General features: G+C 31.1%; 1 long non-coding RNA gene across 8 annotated transcripts; it reads right to left on the bottom strand.

The window, feature by feature from the left end:
• Positions 1-13,463: 13,463 nt before the first annotated feature.
• LOC132043559 (uncharacterized) lies at positions 13,464-17,312 on the bottom strand. 8 transcript variants are annotated; one of them, XR_009411872.1, is made up of 3 exons: positions 16,652-17,312; positions 16,158-16,231; positions 13,464-16,064 (listed from the first exon to the last, which is right to left on the bottom strand). It is a non-coding gene; the product is annotated as an uncharacterized LOC132043559 (long non-coding RNA). The 8 variants fall into 8 exon arrangements; XR_009411866.1 differs by having other exon boundaries at positions 16,158-16,241; XR_009411871.1 differs by lacking the exon at positions 16,652-17,312 and adding an exon at positions 16,463-16,490 and having other exon boundaries at positions 16,158-16,241.
• Between the last annotated feature and the right edge of the window lie 7,635 nt (positions 17,313-24,947).

Consider the following 24,947-nt stretch of genomic DNA (forward strand, 5'->3'; position numbering starts at 1 on the left):
TTCTACAAAATTGCTAATCCTAGCATAAGTGGTCATAATAAGATCACTATCAAAGTCACATGAGAACATCCTAACAGGGGTAATTATAAGCTTAACACTAATGGTTCTTCATTTGAGTAATGGGAATGAAATTTGCAATGGAAAATGACCTAGCACCCCTGAAATGCAATTGACTCTATGGAAGTAATTAGAACGATTATTAATGGACAACCCCCTTACAACTCTATTATTAATTAATGTAGATGCTTGATGCGAAGGTTGGATCTCCGGTCATAAGGCACAGTTACATGAAGAAGAACAAGGTTGCTGATCTACTAGTAAAGGAAGGTGCATTTTATTTTTATTTTTATGGAATTAAGATTCTGGTACAATGTAGGATTCTTGTACGATGATGTACAAGGTATTTAACTATTAAGCAAAGTATCGTGCACATAAGTCATTTTTTACACTGTGTAACCGTTCGGAACTTCGGATTACTTGCTAAAACTAATGTATACGCAAATGGTTATCACTAGCTAGTTTAGTGGGTAAATCTCATCGGAGGTCATCCAAATTGAGGTTCATTATATTGCCCTAAAATCATTATATTAATTTTTGGCACTTACAAATAATTTAATTAAATTCGATAGACCCAAAAAAGAACACAGGCTGGAATTTATATATTTTACATCGAAAAGCTAATGTGGCATACCGCATCATATTTCACTTAATTCCCCAAATGAATTAACCCATTTTGTGTACAATTTTAGAGATCCGACACTCCCACTCTGTGAATCTAATTAATGATTACAACCACATAAAAAATAATTAATTTTTACTTGAACCAACGATGAATTTTTTCTTAAACTACCGGGCATAAATGGAATTAGGAAAGCTTTTCAAACTCTCGTGGGGGTGACTAATTAAGGGAAGACAAAAACTCCATCAGGAGCACGTGCATAAATAAACCAAGATTAATGTGTCTGTTTGGGCGGCGGCGACATTAGAGGTATGGACACGCAACACATGTTGGATGCAAATGACTACCACGTGTTTCAAAAATTGAAACTCAGAACACCGGCCTCCAGCTCACATTGTCTTGTTTTTATGCAAAAGTTAGTTGAATAACTTGATATACGATCCGTCCCTTTGTTTGTCGCTTTCTTAGACGTGGCATTATTGCATCATAACACCACATTAATTTTCGTGCTTTCTTAGTTTATCGGATAACTAGTTAATTTGCCTGCGCTTAGCGCAGTATATAAAAAATCAAAATATGACTAAATAATCATTGTTATAAATAGATTTTATAAGAAAAATCAAATCAAATAAGTAGTCTAAATGATATAAATTCTATTAGTGAAGTCAATGATTTAATTAAAGATTAATACCTTTCTGAAACATTTAATAAATAGCCTCGCCATTAAACATTGGAAAAGACTCTTACGATCCATTATTTTAAGACTAATGAATATTGATCACTAACTAAATAAAAACCTTGATAAAAATTACAAATTCTAGTTCTTTAAAGTCTATTCTAAAGGGACTAATGAATATTGATCACTAACTAAATAAAAACCTTGATAAAAATTACAAATTCTAGTTCTTTAAAGTCTATTCTAAAGGGGAAGGCAGGTAATGTATAGAATCGAAATTTAAAGCGGAGAGCAAAGGCCACAAAGTAATGTTTTATGCTTAAAACATTTTTGCAACAATAAAGAAAAGATATCAAATTCAGGATTAATTACCTTTAAAGAAAATCACCATACAGCAATGGTAAAGCAAATCACATGCGTAAAAAGACAAAGCATGCATCATGTAGAAAAAAGGGACTTCTAGTTAGTGAAAATTGGAATCTGGATTTGGGTACGAAGAGGCTTTTAGAAGAGACGTGGGAAAGTGAGAGAATGAAGGCGTAATTAAATCAATTCAAGAGGTGGCTTTTCGGAGTTTGGGAAGTGGCTGTTGAGTTTTTTTGTAAAAGCAAAAAGATGTAAAAAAGGGAGAAAAATCAAAAAAATTGAGAAAAAAGAAAAATAACATTAACTTCCAAAGAGAGTGCGCGTCACCTACTTCCCTACGTTCTCCTCTTTTATAGATATATAGATAATATTGGAGTAAATTGCACTTTTAATCCCTGCAATATTTTATAAAGTATGTTTAATTTTAATTAATTAAGATAAATTTTAATCATTTAATGTATGAGTATCGTTGTTTTTAGACTACTTTTAGAACTATTATTGCAGTAAAATATGAATTTGAGGGACAAATTTATCGTAAAACATGAATAATTAAGTTGTAAAATAATTGGTAATCACGTTAAATTTATGAATATTCACAAGCAAAAAAAAAAAAAGAACATTGACTTATTTGAAGGTCAAAGATACTCAGTCAAATATCAAGAGGATTAAATCAAAATATATAAATAGTCGAGGGATCAAAAGTGCAATTAGTCCCAATCCCAAAGTTTAAATGACATTTCGTTTAATATTATTCAATTCATGATTAAAAAAACGGAAAAGGCTCAAGTATGCCATTCAACTATCAGAAATGACTCATTTATGCCACTCGTCAATAGTTTGACTCATTTATCATTGTTATAGGAAATAGGCTACGTTCATTTAATCATCATACTATAGCAGAATACATCGTTATCGCCACTCATCAATAATTTGACTCATTTATGCCATCGCCCATTACCAAAATGACTCATCCATGCCATTTTTCATTAACGCATATTTTATAATACCAGTTATGACACGTGGCCTCCAATTAGAGGTCTACGTCGTTTAATTAAATGAGCCCAATTTTAAATACCAAATTAATAAAAAATCCAACCCATACACCTTATCCACCCACAACCATAATCTAGTTGAGAGCCACGTGTCATATATGGTATTGTAAAGCGACTTTTAATGAAATATGGCAATGGATGATCATTTTGAGAATAACGTCGATGACGTAAATGAGCTAAACTATTCATTAATTGTGACGTAAATGGTAATTTCTATAGTTCGATGGCATAAATAGGCCAAACTATATTGACGAAATGACATAAATAATGAGCCATTTCTGATAGTTGGATGACATATTTGGGCCTTTTCCGTTAAAATAATAATAATAAGAGTTTGACATACCCATTAGGAAAATCACTTAACAACAATCACTAAGAAGAATATTTGGCTAAATTTATGGTTTATCTCTCATAAATATTAATTAAGAAGGATTGATTAAAAAAAATTCAAACAATTCATTGGATCAGATTAAAAGACTTCTTATAAAATTATTCAATCAACTTAGACAGGAGTAACTTTGAAAAAAATAATTAATAACTTTTCAACTTACCTATTTCGGAACAAATTAAAAGGCCATAAAACCATTTATTGTAAATCGGATGGAGTAAAAAATGTATTTAAGAGCATTAACTATAAAGATCGAATTAATATTATTAGTGTTAGAATTAACAAAAATTGTGAGAAAAGATTTAATAAACTCTGCAAAGGGCTGGCTTTCCGTCTTATTAACATGGGGGAGAGAGTGAGAGATTGGATATATACGTGATGTTGCCTAAACCACTCACATATATTTTCGAAAAACCAACAATAAAGCTTCGTTGCTCATGCCAATTTATGAAAAAGAAAAAAAGTCCTCCATTTGAACACCACTTTCTCTCTGCAAACTTCTATTTTTTAATGTAGTCCAATGGGCAACTTGATGATTCTCCATAGCTTTTCCTTCCCTTTTCATCTTTCTTTTATATATTTTATTTATAACTGGTCTCTCTCTCATTATTTTATTTTCCTTTTTCATTCTCTAAGGTCTCTATCATTGGCTTCTGGAATTGGAAGCAAATACTGATACCAAAAGCGCGTCTCAATGCAAGTGGACTCGTATTTCTGACTAGATTTAATTTGTATGATTCTAATTTTGTAAAACTTGTTTGTCCTTTATGGAAAAACAGAGTAGCAGTATTCTGTTCGCTATTAATTAGAGGATTAACTACCGGTAGGCAATAGTTAAAAATGGTATGAGAGAAAAGGACGTCTAGGTGCGCTATCAAATTAACGAAGTTATAAATGATCAGTCATTCTCAATCTGGATTGCGATAGCTGGATTATGAAGGAGTATTTATGCAATTATATGTTATTTAATCGCAATAATCTTCTAACCTATTCTCATATACATGCAACCCTGCAGGCTTACTAGCATGAATTTTTTTTTCATTAGGTATGATAAAAAATTTCTATGGAAGTACGTAATACAGAAACTATATTCTAATCCGTTCAAATTAAGATGAGTAATTGAGTGTTTGTTTCCATAGTTAGTATCGAAACTCCTCTCAGTGTAATCAAATTCGATCTCCAGACTTGCAACTAACCTATAAAAAATGATTTATCTCGAAAATAATTTCTCTACCTCCCAACTCCCAAGGTAGGGGTATATAAGGTCTGGTATACTCTACATCCAGGATATAAAGTTTATGAATTTTGAATTTATAATTTATATATATTGAATAATTGTTTTAAAAGATAAATACAAAATTTGAGTTAAAGTTATTAAGTTATGCGAAATCGATATCTTAAATAGTATACCTCCCCCAGGAACCATTTTTCAAGATCTAAGTTCAATTATTATTTTTTCTTGAGTTTCAGAAAATGCACATACATTATAAACTTTTTTGTTTATTTTGAAAAGAAAATTTTAGTCACGATAATAATTGTCAGTATTATTGGCGTCTGATAATTTTGGTATCAGATGAACGACACACTATATGATACCAAACGTACGGTTTTCAGGTAGGGAAGTATTTGCATGGGTTCCATGGCTAGGAAAGTCACAATCAATAGAACAGGTGTCTTCCAACATATATCACATGATTAAACTGTATGATACAAACAAATGGGTCCACTCTTCACTTAATCTCCATAGCTGCACAATTAGGCAAAGCGAAAAAGATAAAAGCAATAAAGGGTTAAAATTTGGCAAGTGCAGTGAAGTAGAAGCATCAAGGTTATAATGACAGGTACATAAAGTACTTAAAAAAGGGGGAGATAATTTAATTTGAACATACTTATAAATAAATTACACTTTCACATTATCTAAAATATTTAAAGTGGCTGAATTTGTAACATAAAAGGTAAAGTATATTATTCCATCTATTAAATTTCAGCGAAATACGTTGACAACCCCTTAAAGCTATAAGTATATTTTTTTAGACACTCGAATTAAAATCTGTTATAATTAAGCACTCGAACACATAATAATGTGTTCCTATTATACACGCCGACTTAGATTTTGAAAAAGTTTATGTGCGTGTTCTCATCAGTCCATTACGTGAATAAGTTAACAACAAGTTAACAACTTAAAGTATATCGCCTTCTTTAATTAAACATCAGCTAGATAAGTCATAAAATCCCATGTCTGTTCCAATTGAGACCGATGTGCATTGGTTATATCAAAGGTGAGATGACATACTTTAAAGTAATTAACTTATCCATGTAATGAGTATTTGAGAACATGCACAGAAGCTTTTTCAAAATTTGACCTGAAATTGTTTAATAGAAAGATTTTGGCTTATATTCATGTGCTTATTGGAATAAGTATCTGTATCTAAATTAAATATATTGGCAAATTCGACGCCATGAATATTTCGCCTGATTATTTTTTAATGTATATATTATGAGTTATGAGTATACTTTTGGTTCATTGATTAGACCATAGTAACAGTAGCATTGAAATAGAATTGGTTCATTCATTAGTCAGTACAAACAGTAACTTTGATGATGGCATCGAGCAATCAAAACCCAGCACTATCTCCTTTCCCATGATGAAAGGTGAAACATTTAATTCGTCGATTTATCTTCAACTCCGAAAACTTTTTTTGTGGGGCCATTATGTCTTGTGTAACTATTGAACTTTCTGAATTATTCGACCTAATCCATATCAACAGTATCAAAAGTCGTGGGACATTTTCCTTAATGTCCTGACATGAAGGATTAAAAAAATAAAAAGAAATGAAACACACAAACATTTTGTCCTTATTGCAACTTCCCATCTATAGAAATTGCACCAGATTGTTACCTTTGTTTTTGGTACATGCTACAAATTAGAGCTGTAGAGCATTAATCATGGAAAGTTGCATAATTTATTATTATTTTTATTTGGTGATTAAAATTCTGATTACATCCATTTTTGATTGAAAATATTTATACTAATTTATTTGCAAGGTGCGCAAGTGGGCTAGTCCTTTTTATATGTCTTTCATTTTTATTTTTTGTTCACTGGAGTATGATATAGTATATCATAGTAATATTTATTTTTTGATTTATAAGCTGAGTATTTTAGAAAATGGGGACAAACTTTGAATGGACTAAGCTCCAATGAGATCCTGTGATTGATTTAGGTCATCATCATATCAATTATCAGGAACTAACTTTTACTATTTAAAATTAAACAGCTGATGTTCATTGTCTTTTTCTCCTTCCAACTTTATTGAGATTTTTAGTGGGTTGCTCTCTCTGATCAATTAACGGACACGCTGATGGCATCTAAGCAACAAACTCAAAGTTGATACATTATTGTTAATAAAAAAGGATTCAACTTATTCGTGTCGAGATTCTAGATAATTTTTATGCTATTGTTGTACTTTTAATATGTTGCAGGAGGTAATCTATCATATTTTCCCGGTTTGTGAATTCAATTTTCTTTTAACAAATGAAGGAACAAAATGTCATTTGATAGTAGTGGGGGAGGGAGGAGGTGCTAGCGGTGTAAGAAGTTGAGAGGAGAGAAAATGAGAACGGGGAAGTGACATGCATGAGGTGTCTATCTAAACAAAACTTCACTGTTATGTGATATCATGCGTCTACTTGGAGAACTTTAATAAAGGAGGGTATATTTAAGCTACTTAGGTAATATTGGGGTTATTTTTATTCGAAAAGTATAACATAGATTTTTTTTTTCTGACCCGATTGGTAAGAACTAATAGAAGTTCATTTCTTATTTGTAAATAAATACTGTTTTAAGTCTAAACCCTTTTTAAGTGTTGAATAAGGATCTAAATTTGTAATAATAGAAGCAAACACAAGCCAACCGAAATTCAAATAAAGAAGAGACAAAAGAGGAAAAAGCGGATAGAGCCTACAGCCAACTATATAAATGGGCCTCTAGTCAAAGAAGGTGGAACCCAATACATGGGTGTTAGGTTAAGAGTCATCATCTCTTTTTGCAGATGATAACCTATTTTGACAAAACAAAGTCCAATCTCAACTGTAAATGTTACATCATTCTGTGTTCTCAAAATTCAATCCACCTCCTAAGGAGCATGAATGCATGAAAGTACTACAGTTTTGCTATATTAAAATCCAATATTCCTATGGACCCCAAATTAGATTTATTCCTAATCTTCAATAATTCTACCTCCCTTCTTAGCAGTTTATTTCTTTCTATTATTTTCTTTTCATAATGGTTTACCCTTTTCTTGACACAGTTAACAGAGTGATAGGAAGAGCTAACTAGGAGCCCGTTTAGATTAGCCGGAAAAAAGTGACTTTTAACCATAAGTGCTTAAAGTACTTTTTAAGTGCTGAAAGATATTTTATAAATAAGCAGTTATGTATTTGGATAAAAGTGCTTAAAGGGTTTTTAGAAGTAAGGGTAGTATTGGAATTAACAGAAAATATAAAGGATAAAAGGGTAAAGTTGTTGGTCAAACCAAAATGGCTTTTAAGCCAAAAAAAAAAAAGTTGTAATTGAGCAACTTCTTGACTTTCTTTATTTTAAGAACTTTTTAATTTAATTTAAGCCGTTTTTTATTATACTAAACATCCAAATAAATTAAAAATGGCTTACAAGCTGGTTTGACCAACTTATAAGCCAATCCAATCGGGCTCTAGATACCGAAGGTTAGGAGGTCCTTAAGTGTTCGAATTCATAACATACACTTATAACAACTTTCTTTGTTTGTTTGAATCCTATGTTTTTATCATTTCCCTTATTATATGACTTTAATGGGGGGAAATATTTTTTTAATAATCTGGTAATGGAGGAAAATATTTTATTAAAAAAATAAATTTTTAATAATCAGGAAAATGACTTTTTTGGTGAAAATAGAGAAAATAAATATAAGTGGCATTTCATGTTGATTGTCTCATCTCCACACCCAACACTTCACCCATCCCACCCCACCTCCTTTCTCCTCCACCTCGATTCCCTCTCCCACACCCCCCCCCACACCCCAACTCACCTCAGCCCTCACCCCCATCCACCCACACTGACCCTACCTCCATCCTTATAGTGTTTGCCTAGCTTATATATAAATGCCTATGGATTAGTATTTTCTCTTTACTTATCAAACATTAATGAATAAGTAAAAAAATTGACTTATTTTTCAGGAAAACGTTTTCCTTCCTAAAAAACACACTCTAAGATTTAAGAACTGCACTTTTTACGTATTAAATATTTTTCAATTTTCTATCTATAATCTTAACAAAGATTGTGGCAGGAATCATTAATTTATTTTTCAATCATAACTTATTATACACACACACATAGGTATACACACAGTTACACTATGTTTGGTCTCAGAAGGGAAGGGAGAGGGAGTAGGAATAAGAGAGAAACTAATAATTGATGTAATTCACTTGGTTGAATCATTGACGATTTACATTCGATTGTTTGGTAGTTGAAAAGGAAGTAAAACGAATACTACCCTTTTCCTGTATGTTTTTTATTAGTTCGAAAAATTGATATGTGCAAAGTATCTAGTCTCTTTGCTTTTAGTTCATTGCTCCTTTTACATTTTACTTTCTTTGCTTAACGAGTGAAATCATTTGTACTCTTCCACTTTTCGAGTTTACTTATATGAGTTTAAGTTTTGTGCACCGTCAGTGTATAAGACTTTGTACACCATCAAGTAATTTTACTGATAAACATGGTAACTTTCGCATGTAACTAATACTAATTTTTTATTAAAATAATTTTAATTTGTAGAAAAAAACATTAAAGGCAAGTTGAGTCCTAGTTGTTCTCGGACCAGAATTAATTCCTAATTGCTCTGTGGTACATATTTATTTCCTTCTAACTCTGACGTTCTTGATTTTTTATAAATATCATCGTCAAACTCAAAACGAATGAAGTTCTTCAACGCTTCAAACATTCTTCAAAAATCGTGAATTCTCATGATGTAATTCTTCGACCATCAAACATTTACATTATGGCTTAGTGAATGATTAAACTACTCCTCCTGTAACTTTGAATAAGTATGAGTAGTAAATTACATAAATTTAGTTCTGATTCAACTTTTAAAAAATATAAGATATATTTTATATGTAATTTGTAAGAAATCTGAAGCTTAAGATCCTGCATACTTGCAAGCTTTTACCAATTGTGCAGAAAGTTAAAATATTAACAAAAGAAATTTGACATTCAGCTAATAGCTAGGAAGGCCCTTATTCTGAAGCAATTCAAAATACAAATATCTTATAGCTTTCTTCTTTGCTATGGACAGTTCAACAAACATCTAATATTCATGGAAAAATACCAATAAATCCCGAAAACAAACCCAAAAAAGATATATATATATATATTTCCAATGAAGTTAGATTTGATTAAAGATATGGAAATATAATTGGCAAAAGCAAAGTTATGATTGTTACTTCCAAGAGTTAATTATTGATAATAACTATCTTTTAATTTATTTATATTTAGGAGCTACAGTAATTTTGTAAATTATCATTCGTTCTTTATACCAAAATACATCAAATCGTTTCGTTGGTAGAGTGGTTATTGGGTGTGCATCGTCTGCCCGCCTGCTAGGTTCGAACCCAGCCAATAAGGTAGTTATTTATATAAGTTTACCTTGGAAGACAGATTTGGTTTTGTGGGCCTTTGGGTTGGCAGATATGATACATGCACAATAAATTTGATGGGCAACTTAAATAAATAACTACCTTTTAATGCTTGCTTTCAATCCGTAACTACTTTTTTGCTATTTACAATTCGTAGCTACATTTAGGCATTTCGCTGTATTTGACTGTATTTCAGTGTATTTAAATACACTATTTAGTTGTATCCAACCTTATCTGATGTCATATGTATTTGGATACATGCAACATTAATTTCTCTGAATACATGTGTATTTCAGCGAGCTAATTTGGTGTATTTGAATGTATTTAAATATTATGTTCCGTTGTATCTCAATATTTGAGTGCGCTACTTGGTGTATTTGACTGTATTCGAATATTTCGTTTCCTTGTATCTAAATATTTGAGTGAGCTAACTTGGTGTATTTGACTGTATTTATAATGTATAGATAATTGGTCCTAGTTGGTAGTGATATGGGTTATTAATGTATTTTTGCATTTTACTCTTCATATTAAGTACTATGTATATATAAAAGTTGAATGCAGAAAATTCAGTCAAAAATACAGACTTCCGCAACAATGCATAAATACAGAATTGCATATATCCTACCATGCATAAATTCAGAATTGCATATATACTACCATGCATAAATTCAGACAATATATACATGTATCTGTGTGAAATACATATGATATAAATACAGACTTCAATAGATACTACAATGCATAAATATACGCAAATACACTCAGATCTGGAGATACAAGAAATATCCAGATCTAGAGATACAAGAAATACACTCTGGCAGCACTCTTCCTTTCAGATCTGAGTTCAATTTTATCTCAAAAATCACTTAGGGTTTTCATATATAGCAAAGAAAAAATAACTTAGGGTTTCAGATACATATATTAATTTTGTAGATCTGTATGAACCACAAAAGACGAAGTAGTTGACGGAGGGCCGACAGTGTCGGAGAACGACGACAGCTTCGGGTATCGAAAACCTTAACTTTGATCCTAATCACGCAGTTCAAATCTGGATTTGAACAGAGTAAATCGATTGGTGAGTCATCGGAAATATAAAGGAGGAGGAAAGGAACAGTGATGGTTTCACTGGAGAGAGAGACGGGTGAGCACCGAGGAAGAGAGAGGTGAGGGAGAAATACAAGCCATAAACCTAATATATTTGGTATAGCTCCCAATGATAATTTACAAATCAATTTAGCTACTAAATATAAATAAATTAAAAGGTAGTGATTATCAATAATTAGCTCTTAGAGGTAGCTATGCCAAGTAATTTTTCTAAATTTGATCAGGTATTTTGCTTAAGTGTTGGCGCTTAAGTTTTAATCATGTTAAGTATGAACTCTTGATAATACGCCATGACTTTTGAAAAATTCATTCAATAGAAATTTCTAGTGATTCGTGAGGATATTTCTATCCAAACTTTTAGTGATCCTCCGTGAATTCTTACAAGCCCGTTCATCAAAAATAGCTAATGATTGGCCATGATATTTTTGTGTTAATTTTAAAATTTTAATAAAAACTAATTTTTTTCAACTCCTTTTTCTCCATTTCAGCCCCCCCCCCCCCCCCCCCCGCCGCCGCACTCCCCCGCCCAAAACCCTTCATCGTTCACTGCACCGTATACGTCAAAACAAAAAGGCTTCAAAACCCAAATTTCAACTTGTGAAAATAACTTATAATTTATCAGCGATGATTCTTTGCATAATAATAATAAGAGAGAAGATTAGAATGAGAGATAGAAATATTGTTGAAGAATGACCGGAAAAAATGAAATTTTGCCGAAGAAATATTTCCGGCCACATTTGTTGATGTTGTCCCTTTATAAGAGATGAAAGGTGAAGTTTATGAGTAACTACCTTTAGGTTGTTTTACCCTAATAGTGATTGTGGACTTAGTTATGTTCATGGCCAAAATATTGAGCCGTTGCTAATTATATATAACCAATTTGATTTCCTTTTTTTCTAGATTTTCGAGGAAAATAATCAAGGTGATTTTAATTTGCGCATTTGAATGTACATACGTAGCATTTGTGATTTTTGGTGGTGGTAAGTTCCGGTGGTGGATTTGGTTTGTGGCGGGCTGGCGGCAATGGTGGTGGTTTAATGGTGGGATGGTTTAGTGATGAAGAAGATATAATTATTGGAGGATCTTAATTGATTAATTAGTGTAAATATAACTAGTATACGTACCCGCGCGATGCGCTGTAAGTGTTTGAGAAAAAAAAATACATTGTAAAATGTGTGAACTAAAGTAAAAAATCTAAAAGCACTTCTTATTGAGCAATATTTTGTACAACAAAATTAGTCACGATCTTTACGACTATAATATTTTGGTCCAACTAATATTTAGGACTCTAACATATATGTAATAGAAGGACAACCTGCAAATAACTTAATTTTATCACACACACACAAAATAATAATAATAATAATAATCCAACAAATCATTTTCACTTCAACTCCATCCTTCATCTCGGATAGGATTCTATGTAGTTGTACTTGGATCCCTCTTTTCACACGAACTTGTCTGATTTCTCCACCTTGACTTTTGTGCAAGAAACTTCAGTCCAACAAATGAATTTATATAATCATCAAAGCCAAATGTTGCATAATTTTATAAGAATAAATTTGGGCAAACTTATTTGTATTATCGGCCTTTCTCAATCAAGGTTGATGTTTGTTAGATTGTTGCATCACTTCATGCTTGCTAAATTATCAACGTGCTGCGAAAAACTTAATCAAAATCTTCCAACCGAGACTAATTCATAAACGCATACGACATACTACAAAATTTACATAAAATAAGAGAGGATACATTGTCAAATTTGATGTTAAAGGCCAAATAGGATAAATGGACAAATTATGCACGTTTATTTTCAGAAAACGATATGGGTGAGTGCACATACCTTCAGCGCCTTGTTTTCGTTTCAGGTTGCAATTAGCTTGCTGACTTCTCGTATTAATATCATTATTCACTAAGTATTAGATGCGATGAGTAGATAATATAAAAGAAAATTAACTATCTATGATAAGTGAATTTTTCCATGGATGATAGATGTGTATACACCCTTTATACTGTTTAAGACTATTCCAAACTTGCATAAAGATTTATAAGGAAATCTTTATACTATAGTAGAAAGGTGGCCGTAGAATTATTTTAACCACTAATTCACAAATCATAGATATCTATTGTAACATGGAGCAACAATAATTATCAACACGACCAAGTAAACTCTTTTGTTACTAAAGTGCAGGCTTCCATAAACTATTGAAGAAGCCAATTTAAAAGCTACGTAGAAACAATTATGGGACAAACTTCTTCCTTACAATTGTACTTGAGAATTGTCCTACACCTCATAAGCCAATCCTTTTAGTGTCCATTTTGATAAATGTCATGTCTAATAAAATCTAATGAGACATGGTTCGAACATCGATGCTCCTTAAGAATGCTAACATTTGCATCAACAATAAAATTCTTAATTTCTAACATGTATTTTTTCGAAGGGGAACTTCTAACAATATTACACACAAAATATAGGATAATCGAAGAAGCCCTATCTCTATAAATTTAGAAATTAAGAAAAGTGCTTCCGGATCACAGTCAATCAGTGTCTCTGAACTAAATTGAGCACCAATTTGCCCAAAGTACCAAGTCCATAGTAAACCAAATACCATAAGTATTTAAATACAACTATTTGAATTAAGAAAAAGATCATTGATAAGAAGATCAACTCATTTAAACCATCCTCTCCCCTCAATTGCCAATGTATTAACTCATGTGAACCATCCCCTCCCTTCAATTGGAAAAAAATTAAACATAGATAATAGACTCTTGACATACCAAACAGTTGTCTCCTCTAATGGCATATTTTTCACGATATCGTTGTAGAACCTGCATGCACCATCACCAAGAGCTTATTTACAAACTTCCTTTCATGATCATTTTTTTATTACACGAAATGAGCTAGTGAGATGATGCCCTTCTTATGATGTGCTTCACATCTGATCATTTACTTTTCTGTGAATTTCTTCTTTGCTTGTGTTTCGTGATCCTGAGAAGAACTCGAGTTTTCCTTTTTTCATTTGTTGTTGTGTATGATGACTCTATTTCTTTCGAGCAACTGCAATAATCAGCTCTGTAGATTTGTCTAATTAGAACTTGGAGTTTCTACTCCTCCAATAGATAATGGACGAAAAAACATACAGTTACATGGAATATAGAAGCACTTTTCTGTACATCTGAGTATACGCAAAAACATCAAGTATATAGATCATGAAAAGTAATTGAGAAGCTTTTGTTATCGTTTTCAGTTGGAGAATGTCTAACTGGTTGCACCATCAGTGTGCCTAATCCAATACCAAACACGGTCGCGGAAAAATAGAATGGCTACTTGGTGTAAACTTTACACAGATGACACATAAATTATTTTTAATGTGCTAGAATCCCCATAATATGAACATGATAAATTCAGCTGCCTCTTAAGTGGATCTACATTTGTAATTAAGGTACAACTCAAATTATTGTAATTATCGCCTGCACTATCTTTTGTGCTTTTAAACTCCCAAGCAAAACCCCTCAGCTACTCTACTGATAAAGACTGCATCTTTGGAGGTTAGAAAAAATAAGTACAAAAAGAAAGGCAAAAGCAAACGTGAATGACACATATTTAAGTTTTAAACTTCAGTATCCCTGGCGTGAGTTAACGCTCCATAAGCTTGTCAATAGATAAACAATGCTCAATTCACAAACTGAAAAAACTATTTCACCCCATTGTGAGCAAAAAGTTGTCAGTAACTATATTTTTTTTTTTTTTTGTCGGTAACTAAGTTGTCAGTAACTATATTATTTCCAAAGAATGAAACCAAAATTTATTTTGGTTCAACAAACAAACTTTTTCAATGAAAAAATAAGTATTCAACGATCGAATGAGAAATTATTTTAGAGGTTATACCCAACAGTTTGTACGCACTCCGCAGTGCTGATATTGAGGGCATAAACACAATAAAAATCAATTAATTTTCTACATAAAACTTTCAGATTTAAATTTCCCTTCAAGTGGAGATAATCTCTAACGCTAAGTGATAAAATAAATCATTTAGAAGACCCCTGAAGGAAGACTTTTCCATCACTATAATAAAACAACAACAACATGCCCAATATAATCCCACCAGGTGGGATAATTCGACAAAAACATGAAACAAAAAGATTAAAAACTGTTTGAAAGCAATCAAATAAGTATTAAGTAGACCAAAAGATCTTAAATTTATTGCACAAACAAAAATAACGCAATTACTTACTGGGTTACTAAGGCTTGCCACCAACCCATTAGCGGATGGAGTAGTCAATCTTTTTCCATTTCAAGGCTTCGGACTTGTAGGACTCATCAAAAAACCTATACATAGTTCAATGGGAAAATTTTGGTAGTAATTTCTTTTCTTTTGAAATCACGTAAATGACAATAAAAGAAACTAAACTAATGATTTGCATATTAAGTCATTCTATAGTAGCAACAAATCCGATGCTATTGGACATCTATTCACTTTCACGGTTTTGCCTAGCCACAACATTAACTTTCATTTTCTGACCTAGATGCATTGTTTTTAAAAGAAACCATTTTTTCTCCAACTAAGATAGGGAGCCCTCTGTTTCCCGTTTGGCATTAATCAGAACGAATAGTGAAATGGAATTATTCATTCTCAAATCATGTTGTCAACTTCAAGTTTCACCATGCCGAACATTAGGTGTTTAAATTTCTGAATAGCCCAAATGCATTTATGACAAAGTCTCATTCTTGAGTTGGTATCAAAGGTTAACTATATCAAGAGATCTACATGAAACCAAAGAAACAATGAACTCACAATTTATCTTCGTTGGTACTTGGTGCTGCTATCCGTTTCCCTCATCATCAAAGAAAAGAAATCTCTGAATACACAGAAACATCATCCAATATAAGTCTCTTTTCATTTCTCGATTCAAATTACATAAACATTTATGGATATTTTAAGATGTATTTACAATATACAATAATTTTGGATATAGTTTTCAAATATCTAAATTTGATTTTTGGAAAATTAAATTAATCTAATCTAATCTAGTTAGTAATAATGTCAAAGGAGCATACCTTTTTTCTGTTGCAGTCCAAGTAGTGGATCAAAACCTCCACATTATTTGATATGCATAACAGCGTGCACGTACAATCTTAGTAGAGCATATACCACAAAACAAAAACAACAACTAAACTTAGAATATAATATTTGTACTATATAAGAAAATTTGACAGAATATAATTACCTTTATAATTGAATGTTGCGCCCCAATATGACTAAGAAGACTGGAAATGAGTAAAGTAATTGAAGTCCAATAGGCTCCGAATTGCTGAACAAACACAGGAATGAACAATAATCACAAGTCACAACACAGAAGAAATATCAGAACTTCAAGTGATTGAATTCAAACTTGAATAAAGAAAAAAGGGAAGGGGGGTACATTAAAAATAGGGTTAACTCAAGCCCAGCAATTCAGATCAGATAAAAAAACTCTCATAAAAGCAAATACATACAAATTAAGAAGAAAAGTAAGGGTAGAGTTGGCCGAACCTTGAAAGAGTAACCTTGATTTGAATATCAACAAATCAAAATTGCAGAAATACATGAATCTCGGTATAATTAGTAAAGATTTAGTTTCACAAAAAATCATCAAAAGTAGAGAACTTTCAACTGATTAGAGGGAAAGAAAGCGGGGGAAGAAAACACTCTACAATAAATTGATTCAATTAATTAGCTTACTTCTCTCTGTCTTTTTACGTCTCTGATCTCCTCCGTTGGTATCCTTCTTTTCTAGATTTGAGAAAAAAGTGGGAGAGTAGCAGTAACCTGAAATTGTAAAAGTACGTCTCTCTACAATTACTTATGTGTTGGCAGCATACATGTGTGCTTGATCGTGCAATAGGAAATGCGGGAATGGGAACGTGGTGCAGACGTGGGGTAGTTATTTCATTTTTCTGATTTTGTCTTCAATAAGTGAGTTAGTGGGGCAAATGGGGTATGTGACGTGCACTTGGATTAGTTTTACTTCGTTTATTCTTTTTTTCTTTTTTCTTTTGTCTTCTTATTTTTGTGTTTTTGTTTTTCTTTTTAAATATAAAAAAATGTAAAGATAAAATTTGATTTCCTGGTTCTTGTTCATTAAAAAAAAAAATGTGTTTACTTTTCAAGTATTATTCAAATAATTTATGTTCTAATCTAAATTCTTTATTTGTTAATTTAAATTAAATCCAATATATAGATGTATATGTTTCCTAGAAAATATTGATATTTAATTATTTTTAAATTAAAAATAATAACTAAAAACTAATTATTAACTAATTAACTACTTTTGTCCTAAAACTATCATGTGGCATTATCCTACGCTGACACTTGTCACAATCCTATGGCAAACTATCCTCTTTTTAATAATATATAGATATAGATACGTATTTTCAACCCCTCAATTATCAGTGAAATTTTGATTTTGATTATTGTTACATTTGACTTTAAGTCACTTAACACATCTAATCTATATCTATATTATTATATTAAAAGTGCGAAGGGCCTTAGAAATGTTGATTGAACTTTTTGTCCTTCATTAAAAGACTTTGCAATAGACAAAATAGTCATTTAACAATAATTAGAACTTTAAAATAAATTAAAATTTATTTACTAATTATTTTCTTGTTCGACTAAAACTCTTAATATTTAGGACTTTAGGGTTAGCAAAAGGCATCTATAAAAGCATTAGGTATGAATTTCTTTTACAGTTGACAATATACGTGCATACGCCAGCCGATAATTTCCACAAAGTTGATTATGGGTATAACTTATGGGTATAACTCTTTCTCCTAATTCATACTGTTGTACTAATTCTTTTCCAATTTGTATGAAATCATTGTTCCACGTTATTCACCATAAATTGTTTAGGGGTTATCGGACATAAATTGCGGTAATAAAACACGGCAAAGTTTTCGACACGTAGTATCAGTTCTTTTGTTTTTTTGCCCTTTTCCGAAATTGAGTATTGCTTATATCTTTTAAATATTTGAAACACATAATTAATTTAGTGATCTTTGGTCCATGTGTTGGAATACTTTATACCTTTAAGTTTAAGAAGTGATTGAAAATTATGTTCTTGCAAACAATGGTTAGACAGGACAAAAGCCTGGTATTTATTTTTACTGTACAATTTGCCCCTTTTGATTAGTTTATTTTCACACACTTATAATTTTTATATCGTCAGGGTTCCTGTTTATGGCTTCAAACTGCTCCGCTGATATATGTAGTACTTGCTTTCTTCCCTTTAGTTTTCTTAATTTATTTTGCAGCGGAATCTTCAAACAACTGATTGTGCATGAACAAAACCAAGTCTTGCACTACACTAGCAAAATTGTTGGTAATCAGATAGCGACAGAGGTGTATAAGAGTTCAAGATTAATGGTGACGTTAAATGACCCATGCAAATTTATATGAATTCTAACATTTTTTGCATCTCTTCACTACTAATTTTGTCAGGTACATGTCATGCATTTAAACTATTTATGACAAGGAATTTTCTTTTTACAAGTGGATAAGATTACTATATATATCATTCACATCGATAAAGTGTTATTCTTGTGCCTTTGGATGTATTTCTTTGGCTCTTTCTTTTTCAACTGTAGTAGAAAACATATTAGTTAATACGTGGTACCTTTTCCTTTCAATTGTCACAAATATCTATCAAATTTTTCAGGATGTGGCATGACTGAGTTACTGCTATTGGAACACATGGATTGCATGAGTTAAAAGATTCATAGCAGTTAATTCTTCAGAAGGCTTTCAGGTCCAAAAACATAAAGTAGAGGATTTGATGACAACTTCATCCTTATAAGTTACAATTGCATGCATGGGCGAGTGGTATTGTTATTGCTATTTGTTTTGGGTCTTGATAAAAAAAGAGTGTAGGCCAGGTATGAATCGGGGGATTGTTATTGTTTAATATACCTATTAAACATTATTATTGTTATTATTTAATATACCTATTAAAGAGTGTAGAAAAGTCGATTAATTTCCCAATTTTCTTTTTTTGTCTATGAACACTTTCTACCATTCAGGAATTTTTGAAGTTATATGATAATAGATATCTTAGGAATTTTGTAGTAACAGAAGTTCCTATGTAACTTAAATTTTGATTTATTTTTTGGACTAATTCATTCTTCTCTTTCAATTTGGTTAAGCCAAATCATTCTATTTTTCAATTAGTCTGACCATTTCGTGTTATGTTAAAAGCACACAGCGAAATGTCTTTCGCCTTTTTTACCCTTTAAAAATATATTTCACACTATAAAATAGTTGTATTATTAATCTAATATTTAGATATAGACATTTAATTATATCCCTAAAATTTAGTACTTCTTCTGTATCTTTTAGGATTAAGAGTCCTTTTTCCTCCCACTACATAAAAAAAAAAAAAAAAAAAAATTAGTCCCACTTCCAATTTCTTTAAGATGTAGGAGTCCTTTTATTGGTCTACTATTGAAACTGGCTTTTGAAATTGTTATGATATAATTTGAAACAAATTACAAGGAAGAGAAAATGAAAAAAAAAAAAAAAAAAAGAAGAAGGAATATTCAGGATCAATGAAACAAGGAAAGAATTTCTTCGTTACAAGTATCCTTACTGAAATTGCAATGAGAAATTCACCTTATTAATACTTTACCTTATATGTAATGAATTGCCAGAAAGTAAATGCTTTAAAAAAGAGTACCTATAGCAATATATAATTTGGCATGTCCCTAATTATTATAAGTTGAATATACAATAAAGCTTGTCATTTAGTGTAAGAAATTTATTGATATGAAAATTTTCACAAAGAACACAAGATATCGACAATATTTGTCTGAGGCACGAAACACCTTAGCAAAATATTGTTCGCCTTTTTTTACCTTCAAGAATAATATCTACATTGGGGGGAAATGTTATTTAATTATTGTTTTATTTATTAGGATTTTTAGATCAACTAAGATTTGTATATCAAATATTTTCTTATTTTATGCTAAGTTGGAAATCCTAATATTTAGGATCTAAAATCTATTAAGAGTTTACTTCAAACTTCAAACAAAAATTGTAATGTTTAAGTCATTACCATAGTTAACTGAAATCAATTACTATATTTTTATTATTTGAGTTTAAGTAATTATTTTTGTTCGGTAAATAACACCGCCAAAAACATTGTTCAGGCAGAAAATTGTACTTTTTTTGAGCTTTGACTTTTATTATGTAACATAATTAATAAAAATTCTTTATTTTGTTAAAAAGGTAGTACCAAAGGTTCATTATGTATTAGTACAAAAAAAAAATTATAATTTTTATTGTGAAAACCTTTAATGTACTTTGGGTGTAAATAGCTTTCTACAAATAGGATTAAAAGGGACCACAAGTTTGAAAAGAAACACTGTGACATAATTTTGTTAGAATTTATAAAAAAAAAAAAGGAATTCACTCAAACACCTTAAGAAAATGGTAAATATGTTTTCTGAAAGTGTTTCAAATAGTTTTTCCTCTTAAAACTATAGCATTTTAGCAAAGTTTTATTTATTATGAAAAAAGAGAGAGAAGGATGAAAAGAAACACTGTGACATAATTTTGTTAGAATTTATAAAACAAGGAATTCACTCAAACATCTTAAGAAAATGGTAAATATGTTTTCTGAAAGTGTTTCAAATAGTTTTTCCTCTCAAAACTATAGCATTTTAGCAAAGTTTTATTTATTATGAAAAAAGAAAGAGAAGATTTTAGCAAAGTTTTATTTATTATGAAAAACAAAACTAATATGGAAAGATCAAGTTTAAGTCCAAATTAATTATTTCTATGAGTTGAGATTTTACTAATAGTGCATAATACTAAATATTTAGAGGCCATATAATAAACAATAGTGTTACTAATATATAGACGCAGATAACATCTGCACATCGTTTTCAACTCATCAAAATATGGCGAACATGTTAGAAGTAAATAGTAGATCGACTAAAATGCTACAAAAATTTCACTCTTTAATCAAACTCTTCTATAATATTTATGCACAAAAAATTAAGTATGTGTTCCAATAAACTCTATTCCATTTAAATAAATTCTCTAAATCATTATTGTGCTTTTTAAATCAACATCAGATTTTAAAAATATTCACAGTTTGGATGTTCAGTAAAATATTGAATTCATCTATCATGTCCGTGTAATAACATTATACTTTCATCATTTAGATAAATTTTATTATGAAAAATGTATTTTTCTTATAAAAATTATTTATTGATTCGCGCGATTACACATAGTAAAATATAAAAGAATACAAAACAAATGAATCCTTGATCAAATGATTAAAATATGAAGGAAAAACTAAATAATAAAATGTCAATTATCGTTAATCCTATATAGTGTTTGTTGTCAAATGAGATGCGCGTTTTGGTCACGGGCAAAGCGCGTACGCTAAAACTAGTTTCAATTAATAGGAATGCGTCTAGAAAAGAGATGGAATAAGGTTGAAAAAATTGCACTTTACCCTTCAAATGGGCTGCTGTTTAATTTTTTTGCTCTTTAGCAATCAAATTTATACCAGCGAGCATCCGTTCTTTATTCATGAGGGGTATAACTTGTGGAATATTATGATGCGAATAAACATATGCCCGACGAAAAAAAATATTTATTATGAGGAGCAAAATTAATGACCAACACAAAATAAGGGCATAAGTGTCAATAATCCAATAAGGTTCTCTTTCAAAAATAATTTTATCCTATTTGCTAGAGCTTGAAGAATTTCTAAAGAGCCGGCCAACATGGCAAGATCTTGATAAATTAAAGAACAAGCCTACTTCATGCACTTTCAAACTAAGCAGGCAAGACGAACTAACAAACAAGAAGGCAATCAAGGTGGAAGAAGGGCAATGGTTCATTCTTAAAATCAGTGTTTTTAGGACCAAAGAGTCGGGCGGAAAGGAGAATGCTATCGTGAACAATTACGATATTCCAGTTCATTAATATTTCTAGTATAGTAAATGCTATTACACATACAATCATACTCAATTTGATAGGAGAAAAGGAATAACAATTCATTCCTATAATTTTTTTTCCTATAAGAATCTAGTAATGAGAAGATTTAATCGAAAATATCAACAAATTTAAAAGAATACATAAATTACCCCTAAAACTTATTACCAAAAGTCAATTGCACACTCTAACTCTAAGGCTAACGCTTACCCCTGATCTTGTCTGAGATGAAATTTATATCCTTGTAACGTTGATGTGGCAAAAACTCCTGTTAGGCGCGTCGAAATCCAAAAAACATATTCCTTCCATTTGAATTTGTTTGTGTTATATATTTTTTTTTTTTAGTTTGTGTAAAAGATAATGTCATTTTATATATTTAGTAACTCTTTACCCCAATATCCACCACGGTATATTCAGGACTACAAGATTCAAATGGTATTTTAATATATAAAACACATCTTTATTTTAAACCCATAAGATTTAAAAAAAAAAATCTTTATTTTCTTAAGAGAAAAGACATCATTTAACTTGAGTACGAAAATTCACTTTAGCAACTAAACTTAAGTTGTATTTATATACCCCCTTAACAACTTTCATCTTAATTAAATACAACCCCAAATGCTGACGTGGCAAAAATAAAAAAATAAAAAAATTAAGAGAGTAAACAACACAAAAAGTGGACCCGCTGATATATATATATATTATTATACAATTAAACAATAAAATAAAAATAATATACAATTAAAACATAAAATAAAAATAAAAAATAAAGATGGGCCCCAGCCGTTCTCCTTCTACCCCACCCCCACCCACCCCTGGCCTCTCCTTCTTCTTCCCCATCCTCTCATTGCATTTTGCTCTCTTTTTCTTTTTTAATTTTAAATTTCCTCTTTCTTTACTCTTTTAGCTAATCAACAAATTAAACAACAACAACTAATTAGCTAATAGGCAAATTAAACAACAATAACAACATCACTAGGGTCTCATCCTTCTTCTTCTTTCCCATCCTCTAATCGCCATAGCTGCTGTCATCTTCTCGTTTTTTCTTTTTCTTTTCGATTTTTTTCCTTTCTTTTTCTAGCAATCCCTAGGGTTCAAATGATTTGGTTTTTAAATGGGTCAAATATTTTTGCGTTAAAAGTATACCATCAACGGACGCCAACAAACAATTGAGAGAATTCAACTTTTTGTGTCAAAATTGTTGTTTCGAATGATAAAACGGTCTCTTTTTGATAAAGATTTTCGAGTCATGTTGATATTTTGCTAATTTTTAAATTCGGATTGGTATCAATAAAAAAATTGAAGATGGTATTTTTTGTTGATGATAATGGAGGTTTGAATGACAAGGATAAGGAGGAAGATGAAGATGACAAAAATGGAATTTTTCAGTTGGGTTGATTTAAGGAGGCGGTGGTTATGGTGGTGTGTGGTGAGGATGAGGAGAAGGAAGAAGAAAGAGAAAATATAATAAAAGAAAAAGAAAAAATAATAATAATGATTTTTTTTTGCTGTGGTGGCGGCGGCGGCGGCGGCAGCAGCAGCAGCGGCATAGTGGTTGTTACAAGTAGGGTGAGGATTAGGAGAAAGAAGAAGAAAGAGAGAGAGAAAAAATAATAAAAGAAAAATAAAAAATGAAGTGTTGGTAAATTTTGACATGGCAATGACGTGGCAACGACGTGGCAATGATGTGGCAATGATGTGGCGCGAGTGTAATACACCTCACATTGTGAGAGTGGTATTATTTTTTTAGGGTGGAAAATAATTGAAATGAAAGTTGTTAAGGGGGTATATAAATACAACTTAAGTTTAGTTATTAAAGTGAGTTTTGGTGCCAAGTTCAGGGGTTAAATGATGTCTTTTCTCTTTTCTTAACCTCTTTCTCTATCATTCCTTCAGTCATATTTGTTAAAAAGTTACAATTAATTTTTTACAACTTTATCATTTTCTTGTATTTTATTTAATCTTACTTTCCAATATTTTCTTGTATGTGGCGCCATTAGATCAGTGAAGTAAATCTCATATCCAAATCTCCAAGTTTTTCTTCAATTTCTCAACTTTTATACAATAGGAAAAATAATAACTTATAAAAAAATTCATTATCTCATTGTATAGTCACCTTGAGAAAGCTTAAATATAATTCCCAAGTATTTTTAATTAAAATACAACTTCATTATTCTATTTTTGTATAGTGTTATAAGAACATATTAAATTGTCTTTCCAAGTTATAAATTTTCTATTTCATTTCAAAGTTACAACTACATGTTAGCTCTCTGTATAGATGCCCTTTTAACCACCAACAGTGTGAAAAAGTTATAATTAATGATGAAAAACTTCAATAGATTTTGTATTCGTAATTTGACATTTCAAAAAACGACTTTATTTTTTCATTGTTATGGTGAAGTTAAAAATGCAATAAATCTCCATTCCAAGTTTTCAATTTTCTAAATTCTTAGTAGAACTTCATGTAATATAGTAGGACTTTGAAATAAACTACTCAATTCTTTTCATATTTGTAAATAAAGTTCTTGATAACAAAATTACCGGTAGTAGATTATAAACACATGGCTCGGATCTATTTATAAACATGATCTTGACTGCCATCAAAGATTGTTAAGATGATAGATAAAAACAAGGAGATAGAGTGTGCACAACTCAACAATCAACACAACCGTTCTCTAGACTAGCAAATCGGGTGAGGTATCATCCCAATTTATTGATTGCTCAAAATCGGTTCAACCATGAAATAAGGAGAAGTGGTATGAGCATGTGTTGCGTTACAATGCCGCATAACTCAGAGGGCTCTCTTCGATGTAATAAACACTTGTTCCCCAACGGCTTCCCACAAGACCTTGCTACCGTTTTCCTTAAGGAAACGGTAACTAGCCTTGCTACCTTCCACATCTCCGGCCAAGTTCACAATTTGGTGCATGCCAGAGGTCGATAGACTCACCAATAAACTCAGTGTCGCACTGACTGTGTATACAATACAATCTCAATTGCGATCAGAGGTGTGCGTATGAAGCTCCAAATGAAG

Source organism: Lycium ferocissimum, unplaced genomic scaffold (assembly GCF_029784015.1).
Source record: "Lycium ferocissimum isolate CSIRO_LF1 unplaced genomic scaffold, AGI_CSIRO_Lferr_CH_V1 ctg258, whole genome shotgun sequence".
In the NCBI taxonomy this organism is placed as follows: domain Eukaryota; kingdom Viridiplantae; phylum Streptophyta; class Magnoliopsida; order Solanales; family Solanaceae; genus Lycium; species Lycium ferocissimum.